The following is a 14,463-nucleotide window of genomic DNA, read 5'->3' on the forward strand; positions in this document are numbered from 1 at the left end:
GCAGAGTAAACTGGCTCCAGATCCTGGAGAGGTACGCAGAATCAGCAGACTGGAATATTACAATATTTCCAGAGTCTGAGGCTGGAAGTGCTCCAGTTCAAACCCAGCCTGGAAAAATTAGCAATTTTTTTTTTTTTCCTCCTTTTTTTTTTCCTTAGGTAATTATCATATATACAGATTGAAAACCAAACTAATAGGCCAAAGAACATATACAAATTAGCAATTTAACAAGACCCTATCTCAAAAAAAAAAAAAAAGCAGGGGATTTAGCTCAGTGGTTTCGCCACCTGCTGCGCAAGCACAAGGACCCATGTTCAATCTCTGGTACCAAAAAAAAAAAAAAAAAAGAAAACGAAAGCATGTAGTTTAGTATTGTAAGACCGTGGGCCTCACCAAATGCTCTGAGGAGCTGACTGCAGTGAGGATCACCTGGGAGGAAACACATCGGACAAATTGAGATAGTAAAAAACAGACCTTTATTAGTCTGGCCAGACAGCACCCTCCAAGCAACAAGCTTAGAGAGGTGCCCGGCTCAGGGACTGAGGTCTTTTTATAGGGGTCACAAGAGGGAACTTGGCAAGCAAAAGTACAGAAGCGAGACATTGGTAGTTGGGGTAGTGCAGCAACCAATCTTTACATAACAGGCATAAGGCTAACTTGCGGTTTCCTTGGAACAGCAACAAGTACATTCTGGGAACTCGACGTCCCCATGATGAAATGTAACAGAAGCAGACAAGATGGGGCCTTATTACAAAATGGAGTAATTTTTGCTCAGTCTCACAGCATGAAAGCCTTAGGCTCAATTCCTATTACCAAAACAAACAAACAGGCAGACTGGAGATGTGAGAGAGATGAAGAAAGGGTTCAGGGAAAGCTTTTGTACATAGGGAAGGGAGGGGGCCCACAGGCAGGGTGAGGGGGATGGGAAAAAAGAGGCAGGAGGTACGGGGTACAGGTGCAAATTCCCTAATGAGAGTTATCATTATGTATGTCTAAAATGTACCAATAAATGTTTTACTATAAAAAAGACTGTATAATCTCAAATAAAATATGATTCCATTTGAAAAAAAAGAAAAAAAATTTTTTCTCATTCTTATATAAAATAAATGTAACGTAGAGGGTTCAGTGGAATCCCAGCCCACTAAGAACATCTGTTAACAGTTTGCTTCTTTTCTTTTTTCTTTAATTTTGTGTTTCACTAGTCTTTTTGCTTATAATACATTTTCTTTTTTAAAATATTCCAGTGCAGGGATGGGGGTGTGGCCCAGTGGTAGAGTGCCTGCCTATCATTTGCAAGGCCCTCGGTCTGTCCCCAGCAACAAAACAAAAAAATCCAGTATAATCTTCCCACATTAGTACATGTAACTAGCCATCTATCATTCATCAGTGTATCCATTCATGAAACAATTGTGAGGGGTTTTTGTTTGTTTTGGTTTTTTAAAATAAGGTCTCACTTTGTAGTGCAGCTGGCCTTGAGCTCACAGAGAGCCTCCTGCCTCAGTTTACCAAATTTTGGGATTACAGGCATTCACTACCACACCCAGCTGAAACAATTGTTTTTTAAACTGCTTTAAACTAATGCTCAGCCTTAGGGATACAGCAGTATATAATTACTACAAACAAAGTTCCTAACCTCCAAGGAATTGCATTCACTTGGAAGAGATAAGGAAAAATATAACAATAAAACAGATTACACCTGGCATGGTGGTGCATGCCTGCAATCTCAGCACTAGCAGGCCGAGGCAGGAGGATCCTGAGTTGAAGCCAGCCTGGGCTACATAGTGAGTTCAAGGTCAGCTTTAACTACAGAAAGCCCTTATCTCAAAAACAAAAATACACCACCACCACCCCCACACACAGATTAAGATAAAGATTATTGCTTAGTTAGCTATCTTTGTATAATATCTTTTACATCTTTTTGTACATTCTTTTAGACTTCCAGGGAGATGGTGGAGCTGTAAGCACCAACAAGTCAGCCTCTCCAAGATTCACAATGCAGACACTGAAACGTAGCAACTTAGAGAAGAGAAAAAGGAGGGAGGTGGATACCCAGGACCCACAAGAGATCTGAAGGAAAATTGGAGCTCACAGAGAAAGTGGAGAGCAGCCTCAGTACAGAAAAATAAAGGGGCGATCTGCACCTTCTCTCTGGCTCTTGGCTCATGGCATGAGAGAGGAGGATCCAATCAACAGAGACAGTGAAGCCAGGCATTGGTGGTGCAAACCTGTAGTCCCAGCAGTCAAGAAGCTGAGTCAGGAGGATCACTGCAAGTTCCAGGGCAGCCTGGGCTACATAGTGAGTTCAAGGCCAGGCTAAACTACATAGTGAGACCTTTGTCTCAAAAACATCAAAATATACACAAAAAAGCAGAAAAGAAGGAAACGAAACAGAGACACAGTGGAAGTGGGTGACTCCAGGGCCCTCAAGGAAGAAACTCATCAGTGAACAGAGCAGTGGATGCTGTGTACTACTGATATAGGGGGAATAGATGTAACTCCCAATCTGCTAGATATCAGAAACATGAGTTTGTGTTCTCTAAAATCAAAGAATGAATTCTAGGAACAGCAGAGGTTAAGAGTGAGAAAAATTTATTGAGAGAAACATAGCTTTTGTCTAAGAGAAACAGAAGGAGGACCGGGAAAAGGGTTACCCACTCACTCTGCTTCTCAGAGGAGTTTTATGGGTTAAAGCCATGAGTTGAGGCGGGTTCAAAGTGGGACAAAACTATAGTCAACTAGTAAGATTACAAGTACAGTTGCTTAGGTAATACTGATCCAATGAGAAATCACAAGGTGGACAAAACTATGATCAACCAATAAATTGAAGACAAGTATAGGCGCTTAGGTAATATTGATTATATGGGGATCCAATGGGGAAGCAAGTCACGTAGCAAGCATACAAGGATTTTTGGTCACGGACCTTTCCTGAAAGGGGTGGGAAAGATCTTGGTCCCCCACCCAGATGATAGACACCTATTTAGAATATCAATTACTGCTATACATCCTTAGGGTAAGCACATGGGTGTGGTAGTTTCTCTTTTACAATGCTGGCCTTCATTGAATGTGTCTTGATTGTCCTCAACCTTGGCTCTATTGTCTTCCACACTGTCTCCTTTTGGGCAGGCCCTAACTGCCTATAAAATACCTATTTAACTTACCTATCTACAATACTACAACAACTGGTGAGTGACTCGGTCCAAGTAACTGCAGTGTCCCCTGGAGACAGTTGTTGGTCAGATGCCATTTTAGGGAGGGGGGCAACTAAACCCAGAAGCTGGGTTGGGGCTCTCAGTGTTTAAAACCTACAGTGATATTGTGGCACACACCTGTATTCCCAATATTGTAGATAGGTAAGTTAATTAGATATCTTGTAGGCAGGTAGGGCTGGCCTGCGAGGAAATGTAACACCCTTCTGTCTCTCTTAAAAGCTGTTTCTCTCAGTAAATTTTTCCCACTCTTAACCTGTTATTCCTAGAATTCATTCTTTGATGTTAGAGGACATGAACTCAAATTTCAGATATCAGGTTTGAGAGTTACATTTATTTCCCCTGTGTCACCAACACTTGGAAAACTGAGGTAGGAGAATCGCTGCAAGTTCAAGACCAGCCTGGGCTACATAGCGAGATCAAGGCCAGCCTGAACTACATAGCAAGACCCATCTCAAAAATCAAAATAAATACATAAATAAAATAATAAAAGAACAGCATTTAAAAAAAAAAACCCACAGTGACTGAGTGGGTTAGGGACAACCTCAGAGATATTGAGGATCAGGGAGCTGTGCTCAGGCTGGCAGGAGACACCACAGAGTGTTATAAACTAAACAACTCAGGCCCCAACACCATGACCAGAGGCCAGGATCAGCCTGAACTACTGTGGATTTGAAAGTACCAGAACTGGCATCCCATCCTAATCTTATTGGAGGCTTGCTGGCATTAACCAGCAACCTACACTAATCCAACTACAGGCTTGCTGGGATTATCCAGCGCAGATCTGGGCTCTGACTGTCTTTTTAGTCTACCAGTGAGAGCATAGCCAAACACTGAATTTGACACCACAGAACTACAGACCCAGAAGATAACCACAAGCATGAAATCACTGAAAATTTCTTTCTTTCTTTCTTTCTTTCTTTCTTTCTTTCTTTCTTTCATTGCTTGTAGGGTGTTTCACTATTGTTTGATTTTCTTGTTTTTGTTTTGTTTTTTGTGAGTGTGGACATGGTTTTTAGTTTCTAGTTTTGCTTTGTTTTTGTTTTTGTTTCTCCCTTCTTTCTTTCCCTTCTGTCTTCTTTACCCATTTTCCTGAAGCTTGGGTAATCTTCCTTTGTCTTCAGCCTTATTTCTAATCTCTTTCTCTTTTATTTCTCTATTTTTTCTTGTTATCCCTTTAAAATTATCTTCTTTCGGGGTAAAATTGCTCTACTGATTAGATATATACTGTAAAAAATTTTCTGATTTGTCTCAAACTTTATTATATAACTATAAATAACTATATATAATTATAAATAGTAGCCCAGTTCCTCTAGTAGCTGAAGAAGCTTCACATCCCCTGCAGGCATTCTGAATAGCTAATAGCATTTAATAACAAATCATCCACATATTGAACCAGAATGAGGTTAAGGTGGTGGGACTGAAAACTCACCAAGTCCTTCTAGAGGGCCTCACCAAACAGGGTGGGTGCATTTTTGAATCCTTGAGGCAGCTGGGTCCAGGTGAGCTGGTAGGAGTCACTGGAAACTGGATCAGTCCACTCAAAAGTGAAGATAGGTGGCTGGCTGGAGCAAGGGGCACACTAAAAAAAGCATCCTTTAAATCTAGGTCTTTGCTTGTTTCTTTTCAGACTGCTCAGCCATGGCTGTGGCCAATTTTTATCTTTCTGAATCCCTATTGTCAAACACCTTTTGAGCTACTTCTAACAGCTAAGATGTGTTCATTCCTGGGAATCCCTCCAATTTCTGTAATTTTCTCCTAATGTCAGGTGCAGACTGAGCAACAAAAACCAAATTTATAGCTCTACTGTTCTCTAGAGCAGAAGGGTCCAATGGGGTATAAACCCAGAAGGCCTCTCTGAGCCTCTCCAGGAATGCACTGAGGGGACTCCTCTGGTCCCTGTGTCACTTCAATGGTTTTTGACAGATTTATGGGTTTCTGAGCTGCTGCTTGAATCCCAAATCCTGTTTAACAAGTTTTGGTGAATGGTGAGTAAAGCCTGCCTCCCCCCTGAGGAATTTGGATCCCATTCAGGCCACTCTGAGGGGAATCCTTGCTTCGGCAATTCGTGGGCCTTTTCTTATGAGCACCCCGCCCCCCCCCCCCCATAAGAGCTTTCTAGCTTCAAACCTAATCCTGTCCTGTTCCTCAGTGGTGAACAGGGTCAATAACAATTGCTGACAGTCATCCCAGGTCAGTAGATGAGTCCTACAGATCAACTCTATCAGGAAAATCAAAACCTGGGGCTTCTCAGAGAATGGTGGATTCTGGGTTTTCCAGTTGTAGAAATCAGAAGTGAAAAAGGGAAGATATACCAATGGGCACATTCCTGGTCCTTCTCCTTTGGAAGGAGGGGCCTCCCTCAAAAGTAAGAGAACCCCTGGACTGCATCTTCCCAAGGTGGTGACCTCCTCCCAGGATCAGAGACACTCTCCTATGAGAGGAGAGGTAGCAGGGGAAGTAGAGGAAGAAACAAGAAACAAGGGAGTCAGGGGCAGATGAGTCAGGATGGACAGGAGAGGGTTGTATGGAGGTTGACAGGGGAGGACTTCCTCAGCATCTGACTGCTGCAGAACCCATTTCTGCCTCTCCAGACTTCACCTACAAGGGGGAGAAAAGCTTTTGGAAATAAGCAGCTTTGAATAGGTTTTTGCAGCACAAGCACTTAGCCATGGAGGAGGGTGCTGCACTAGAGTAAACCGGGAATCAATGTAAGGGAACTGGTCAGAGTGTCCTGGTGACTCAGTAACAACCTTCCAAACTGCCTGAACCAAGGCAGGGTCCAGGGAGGGCCACCCTACACCAAAAGAGGGTCACTCAAGCTTGCAAAAAGTGTGGAGTTTTTCCTTTGACAATTTCAGGCCATAATCATCAGAAAATCCTGAGGAAAAATTTCTAAGCATGCAGACCAGGGGTGTAACAGATTGTGAAGATGACAACCTCATAGTAAAGAGACTTAGGACAGGCAGGAGGTATCCAAGAATAGGAGCTGCAAGAACAAATAAAAAGAAAAGAAGACAAAGCAGCATGAGGGAGAGGATATCAAAAGGGTTTCCGGTTAGAGGTGTCTGGCAGTACATCTATTGGGGGTTAAAGGAAAGGACTGGGACCCCTGTATCAACGTCAAAGGCCCAGAAGCCACTGATGTTTCCACTGGAGAAAGGCAAAGATGCTCCAAAATGCTTCCTCCTGTAAGGATGGTAGGATAGCCTCAACTGCAAGGTCTACAAGGGGTTGACCTCTGGGGTTCAAAGGGAGAGAAAAAATGTTCTCAGGACAACAATGTCACTGATGGTCAGAGGATGTCCTAAAAACTTGGTTTAAGGAGTCAAAAACCCAGGAGGGAAAGCACTGATGAACATTGTCAGGCAGGAGCCACCTGAGATGGAGATCAATAAAAAGCAGATGAAAGGCTGGGGATTTAGCTCAGTGGTTCTGCCATCTGCCTCGAAAGCACAAGGTCCTGAGTTCGATCCCTGGTAAAAAACACAAAAAACCCAGCAGATGAGTGACTCAAAGTCTGCCCGATCCCAAAACTGAAAGACACCTCTGTTATGCCAATTAGTCAGCCTTGGGTCAAAGGAAGCATGCCCAGGACATCAGCCTGGAAGATAGAAAATTTGGCTCTGTAGCAGCCAGTGAAATCTGTCCCAAAATATGATTTGTAAGGCACAGAAGGGACAGTGTTGGGAAGAATAAGACAGGTGAGAAAGCAGTCTGGGGAGTCCCAGCTGCAAGAAGTCAGTTGAAATTCAGAGAAAGAAGACAGGTCCAAGTGTTCAGGGACAGTGGGGGCATCGGGACATAAAGAAAGAGGCCTTAGTGTTTATGTGGTGCACCCTTGAACAATGTCTCAACAGGCAAAGGGAGTGAGTGTCCCTCTGTGGGAGGAACCACTCAATCAGCCAACTGGCCTAGGGCCTCTCTGCCACTTTAAGGACAGTCTAGGCTTTAGGGTATATTTATCTCATTGCAAGAGAACCCACTTGGCCCTTCTTAGATGCATCCATGGAAACACAGTTCAACCCCAATCAAGTCCTATAACTCCAAGGGGGGAAATTCCCCACTTTGTCATGGGACATGGATGGAACAGTCTATTGTTTGCACTGCCTGTTGCCAGTCATTCATTCATTCATTCATTCATACATACAGCAATCATTCAGACATTCCAACCCTATCCCCTGGGATTTACCAAATTGGCTGGCTTACAGCCAGACCAGACCAGACCAGACCAGACCAGGGGCCCATCTCAGTCAGCATCCCTGACCTTATGGAGGGGCCTGGGGAAATGCCTTCATCAAGGACTACTGTTCCCCACCAGAACCAGAAGGATCTTTTCCAGACCAGGTGGGCTCCAGAAAATTTGGAGGGCATCTCAGGCATCTCTGTAGTCCCCTCAGTGTTGGCAGTGAGACTATGGGGCCCTGGAACATCTCAGGGGGTGCATCCCCTATGGTTTGCTGCTGCAGATGGGAGGAATCACAGCAAGGCTAGTCCACCCATTGTGGCCATCTCACTGGGGCCTCCATCTGTTGTGGATGAGTGAGTTTGGACAATAGAGATGTGTCACACTCTGTGCCAGATTCAAGCCCATTTATTATAGCCAGTGGCCGAGCGGGGGCTAGTGCCCAGAAAGTTTCATTTCTCCTTTTAAATCATGCTTTCAGTTGAGGAGGGTTCAGGGGAGAGCAAGCAGAATCTTAACAGAAGCAGAATCATGCCAGGTTAGTGGGGCATACAAGGAAGTTTCATACACACTAGGTGAGCTGCAAAACATCCTGCAACTGCAGCAAGTTTACTGCCAAGCAGGATGTGGGGGTTTTGGGTGCTTTGTTCATGTGCAAGCACTTTGTTCAAGCACAGGTACAAAATGGCATTGAGGCACAAGATGGAGTCGGGTTGGCTATCACAAAATTAGGAACAGAATAGACAAAATACATGGTTGTAATTAGAACATGGTCATTCTAATAAGAAGGTTTTAATTGTGGGAATGGAATTTGGGTGTGAGTTACTCTGACCTCAGCATATAGACTTTGGCCAGACCCATTTCTATAAACAAGCCAATTGTGGGGTTAACTATAGCATGCTTTGGGCATAGTCAGTATTACAGTCTTCCACAGAAAAAGCATTTGACATAGTCCAGCACATAATGATGATAAAATCCCTCCAGAAAATTGACAAACCAATAGGCAACATCATAGTAAATGTTCAAAAACTGAAAGCTTTCACTGTAAAATTAGGAACAAGACAAGGGTGCCCACTCCTGTTCAATAGAATTCTGGAAACATTAGCCAGAGCAATTAAACAAGAGAAAGAAATAAAAGGAATAATGGATAGGAAAAAAAGAAGTTAAACTATCATTATTTGCTGATGACATATTATACATGGAAGGCCTCCAAAACAACACCAAAAGGCTCCTAGAATTAATACCACATTTGGCAACATAGCAAGATACAAAGTCAACACCCAAAAATCAGTAGCATTCCTGTACACGAATAACAAACTCCCTAAGGAAGAAATGTGGGAAACAACACCTTTCATAATAGCATCAAGAAAAATGAAATACTTAGGAATCAATCTAACAAAGAAAGTGAAATACTTATACAATGAAAGCTACTGTACTCTGAAAAGGAGATCAAAAAAGATATTGGAAAACAGAAAGATATCCCAGTTTTTGATAGGTAGAACCAATGTAGTGAAAATGGCCATACTTCCAAAACTGCTATACAGATTTAATGCAATTCTGATCAATATACCAATAATAAACCTCACTGAAGTAGAGAAAACAATCATAAAATTATATGGAACCAGTAGAGACCTAAAATTTTGGGCAACAAGGGAAAGGCCAGGGGCATCACAATCGCTGATTTCAAGTTATCCTACAAACCTTCCATGATAAAAACAGCACGGTAATGGCAAAAAAAACCCAAAACAAAACAAAAAAAACAGACCCAAGGATCAGTGGAGAAGGGAATGTACAAAAATGGCTCCAAGAACACTCAGCTGCCTTATCTTTAACAGATATATATATATCTCTGTTCTTCCCTTTCTTTTCTTAAATTTTATTTTACTTTTATTTTTTTATGGTACTGGGGATCAAATTCGGGACCTTTCATTTGTGAGGCAGGCACAGCACCACTGAATTTAAAGTGGCCAAACACTTTCACAGGAAAAAAGATAGACTCTTTAATAAATGGTGCTAGGAAGGCTGGCTTTCTACATGTTGAAGAATGAACCTAGACCCATATTTCTCACCACCCACTAAATTAAAATCAAAATGGGTCAAAGAACTAAATATATAAAAACTAAACACTTAATCTGCTGGAAAATAGAATAGGTAAAACTCCTGAAGACATAGGTGTAGGCAAAGACTTTATGAACAAAATCCAATTATACAGGAAATATTACAAAGAATCAATGACTGAGATCACATCAAATTAAAAAGCTTTTGCATAGCAAATAAAGCTATCAACAGAGGGAGGAGACAACCCAAAGAAGGGGAAAATAATTTTACCAGTCACTTCTCAGACAAAGGACTAACATCTAGAATAAAGTACCGAAAAAAATCACATCCTCCCCAAAGTTAAAGATTCAATCTAAAAATGAGCATCTGAAATGAATAGATACTTTTCAGATGAAGAAGTAAAAACAAAAAATAAATATATGAAAAAAATGCTTGATATCACTGGTCACTCGAGAAATTCTAATTAAAACAATGCTAAGATTTCATCTCACCCCAGAAAGAATGGCTGTCATTAAGAAATCAACCAATAACAAATGCTGGCAAGGATGTGGGGAAAAAGGAATCCTTCTCCATTACTGGTGGGAGTGTAAACTGTTCCAACTAGTATGGAAATATTATGAAGATTCCTCAGTAAACTAGCACTAGAGGTTCTATTTGACCCAGCTGTTCCCCTCCTTGGTCTCTTCCCAAAAGATTTAAAAGCATCATACTGCAGTGATATATGCATACCCATGTTTATAGCAGCACAATTTATAATAGTTAAATCTTGGAAATAGCCCATATGCCCATAAAGTAATGAATGGATAAAGAAAATGTGGTATTTATATACAATGGAGTTCTACTCTGCCATAAAGAAGGATAAACTTGAGTCATTTGTAGGAAAATGGATGCAACTTGAGACCGTAATCTTAAGTGAAATAAATAGGACACACAAGTTTAAAAATTGCAGTGTTTATTTTGTGTGAGAAACCCAAAGGGTAAACAAGGAGCACAGAGGATAGATACTGGGAAGTAGCAAAAACATGTTCAAATGGGAAGGGGAACAAGAGAAAGAGGAGAAGGAAGGGAAGGAAGTGAAAAGAGAAAAAAGAGAATGGGAGCAAAAATTGGAAACATAGCTTTTGTGAATGGAGAGGGTAAGAAGTGTTGAAGTAAGAGGAGGGGAATGAGAAGAAAAGAAGAATCAAGATATGTTTAGGCAAAAATTCCCTATGTGATCAATATGTATGACAAATAAGTACTAATAAGGAATATAAAGTTAAACAAATCTTTTGAATGAAAATAATGGGTCAAAAGTTTAATCAAGCAAGTAAATGAATTTTAACATTTAAATGGTCACCTGAAATAGTTTTTGTAAACCAATCTTTTTTTTTTGGTACTGAGGATCAAACTCTGAGCTTGTGAGGCTGGTGGTGGCACCAGAGCTAAATTCCCAGCCTTCACCTGAAATAGTTTTGCAAAAGATCAAAGAAATAAACACTCACTCCAAATGTATGAGTACCAATACTTAAGCTTGCATCATATTTTAAATTTTAAAAAAGTGATTGGATTATTGGATTCTGTGAGATTATGAGATTTCCCTTTTAATTTGCTTGTTGTTCCTTTACTTTTTTCTTTCTTTTTTTTTTTTTTGGTACTGAAGGTCAAACCAAGGCCTTGCACATGCTAGGCAATTGCTCTACCTCTGAGCTCTACCCAGAGCCCCTGAGGCCTTTCCATTCTTGTCTTTGTGTCCCTAGCAATGAACATACTCCACACAACACAATACAGGGCATTATAAAAACATACAGAACTGGGCACAATGGCTCACACCTATATTCCAGCTACTCAGGTAACTGGGGCTGAAGGATCACAAATTTACTGCCAGCCTGGCAAATTAGTGAGACCTTGTTTTAACAGAAAAATAAAAAGGCTGGAAAGTAGCTCACTGGAAACTCTGAGTTTGATCCCCAGTGCTGAATAAATAAATAGATCAAACAAAAACACATACAACAACAAAAAAGACAGGAAACAAGAAATGTTTGCAGCCATAGTGGTAGTCCTAGCTACTTAGGAGTCTGAGGTGGGAAGACCGTTTGAGCCCATGAGTTGAGGACTAGCCTGGGCAACATAACTGTCTCAAAAAATAAATAAATAGAAGTCAGGGGGATAGCTCAGTAGTACAGTGCCAGCCTAACATGCATGAGGCTCTGAATCATCCCCAGAACCATAAATAAACAAACAAATAAACACTTAATTGTACTTCAGTAGAATTTTTAGGTAGGAGTGGATTCAGCTCTGGGAAACTTGACTCAGATGAACCAAGCTTGGAAGGCTTAATATTAGCTTGCCATTAAATAGCCAGCTCTTGGGGAGTGGACCATGTTTATGTTCAGGACTGGGGGACGGGCCAGGGCAGTGACAGCCAAGAACAGATGCAGGGAGACAGTGAGAAGCTGTTACACGTGCAATGATCCAGGAAAAGATGGCCTGAGTCAGTTGGCTTGCCTCCTGTTTTTTTTATGGTGTCTCTTACTTCAGAAGCTTTGGTTTTGAGGTTCTATGATATTTTCTTTCATGCTTTTAAATTTTTTTCAGATTTTTGTGAAAGACAAAAAAAAAAAAAAAAAAAGAGAGAGAATTTGAAGATTTCAAGGGAGCTTTTCTGAAAAAAAAAAAAAAATACCAGAGAAAAACCAAGAAAGATCGAAGGATTGGATAAAATTTAGATAGTAAAAGAAAAATTCCAAAAGAAACATAGAAATATCTGGACAAAATGAGAGCATGTGTATGGCAGAGAAGAAATTGAATAGGCAGAATGAATAGAAGAGATCACAAAAGATATCAAGGGTAAAAGAAAACAGCAAAACTTGATGTTGATTTTGAGAAAAATGTTGAGAACTAGAGATTTGAGAAAGAGACATTATCAGGGATCAAGAGAGTGAAAGAGTCTGAGTAAAAGAAAAACTGAGACAGTATGAGAGAAATTGAGTTTTAGAACAGATTCAGAGAGAGGATGGGGCAAAAACAGGAATAGAGAAGCAGGGAAGGGAAGAGGAGGAGATAAGCAAAGAGGAATGCAACCAGCTGATGGGAGTAATGGAAGTTGGGAGGCACAAACAGCGAAGAGACATTAAAAGGAGAGTGTGATCCTGAGGGGAGATAAGAGATTTTCAGAGAGGCCAGGCCTGGTGGTGCACACCTGTAATGCAAGCACATGGGAAGGTCAGGCTTCCCTTAAACCAATAGGAAAAAGCAAACAGGCTGCTTTCAACAAACAACAGCAGCTTCTCAGTAAATAGGGCAAATGGACTCAAAATGCAGCCCCCTGTCACTGAGAAGTCCAATAATTGTGTACACGTCTGAGCAGACTGTCCTTCCACATCCAAGTCATAAATGTGTCACCCCAGATTCCTTAGCCCCTTCAAAATCTATATAAACCTAATTCCTTTCCCAGTTAATTGGTATTATCTCTCGACCCGGGTGTTAGCCCATCCACTCAGGGATGAAATCTTTCCAGCTAGCTGCCACTATCTTTCTCAGTGTCAGCCCATCCACACATAGATGTGATAAACTCGGCTTTTTCCAGTTTAGCTGCTAGAATCTCCTGATTTTAGTCCCTGATTCTAGTCCCTGTTCATTGGAATAAACTTTTCTTTTTCTCACTACAAAGAGCCTGTTTTTTGACAAGTGGATTCTTTATAAGAGGAGGCTGAGGGGCCGAGATTTAGCTCAGTGGTTCTGTAGCCTGCCTTGCAAGCGCAAGGACCCAAGTTCAATCCCTGGTACCAAAAAAACAAAAAACAAAAACAGGAGGCTGAGGCAGGAGGATGATCTGGGTTACATAGTGAGTTTAAGGCTAGCCTGAACTACGTTGGGATATACTGCCTCAAAAAAAAAAAAAAAAAAAAAAGATTTTCAGAGAGATGTTTAAATGAACTGAGGTTTTTCTTTCTCTCTGGAAAGCCTGCTAATCATTGTCCCATTTCCCGGATTGATTTTTAATGCCTAAATTTTTTCTTTAATATTATGTATATCTTTATATTTTGCTTTATTTGGGGTGCATTTCTCACTGTTGTCACATGGTGAATTCCTTCTTCTTTCTTTGGTAGTACTGCGGATAGCTAAGTTAGTTAGAAATTATTATAAGGCAGTTAGACAAAGCTAGGCCCTCAGCATAGAAAAACAACTGAGGCATATTCACTAGCTAGCATTATAAAAAGAAAAGAGGTGCTACTTCCCCTAGAGATGAATAAGAGTGATTGATATTCTAAATAGCATCAATCTCCCTAGGCCATTCCATTTCCAGAAATTCCTTATATATGACTTGTTTTCCCATTTGATCCCCCATTTAATCAATATTACCTGGGAAGCTGTACTTGGAATTTTTTTTTGGTACTGGGGATCAAACTCGGGTCCTTGCACTTGCGAGGCAGGCAGTGGAAACACTGAGCTAAATCCCCAGCCCTGTACTTGTAATTTTATTGGTTAGTCATGGTTTTGTTCCACCTCAGGCCCACTTTGTGATTTTTCCATTTGGTCTTATAGTTTTGTCCCACTTTTTACAGGCCTCACCTCATGGCTTTGACATATAGAACACCTTTGAAAAGTGGGGTGGGCAGGCAACCCATTTTCCAGTTCCCCTTCTGTCTCTCTTAGACCGAGGCTTTCTTTCTCCCAATAAATTTTCCCTACTCTTAACCTCCATTGTTTCTAGAATTCATTCTTTGATTTTAGAGAACACAAACTTGCATTTCAGATACCTAGTAGGTTTGGGAGTTACATCTGTTCCCCTATATCAGTAGGATCCAGAACATAAGCTGTGGTCTTCCTTTTCTAGATCTTATAGTCCAGTCTAAGACTCGTGTCCTCTGGACTAGATGGCTGAGGGGCTGGAAAGGCCAGAGACAGAGTCCCTACCCCACTCCGGAGAAGCCAAAAAAAAAGTGTGACTGTGAGCAGTCTTCTTAAATAAATAAGTTCTATACTCACCTAACCCATTATGCAACGTAATAAAGATATTTTAAGGCAGCA

Source organism: Heterocephalus glaber, unplaced genomic scaffold, assembly GCF_053883595.1.
Source record: "Heterocephalus glaber isolate CG9 unplaced genomic scaffold, H.glaber_assembly_v1.0 deba00000122, whole genome shotgun sequence".
NCBI lineage: Eukaryota > Metazoa > Chordata > Mammalia > Rodentia > Bathyergidae > Heterocephalus > Heterocephalus glaber.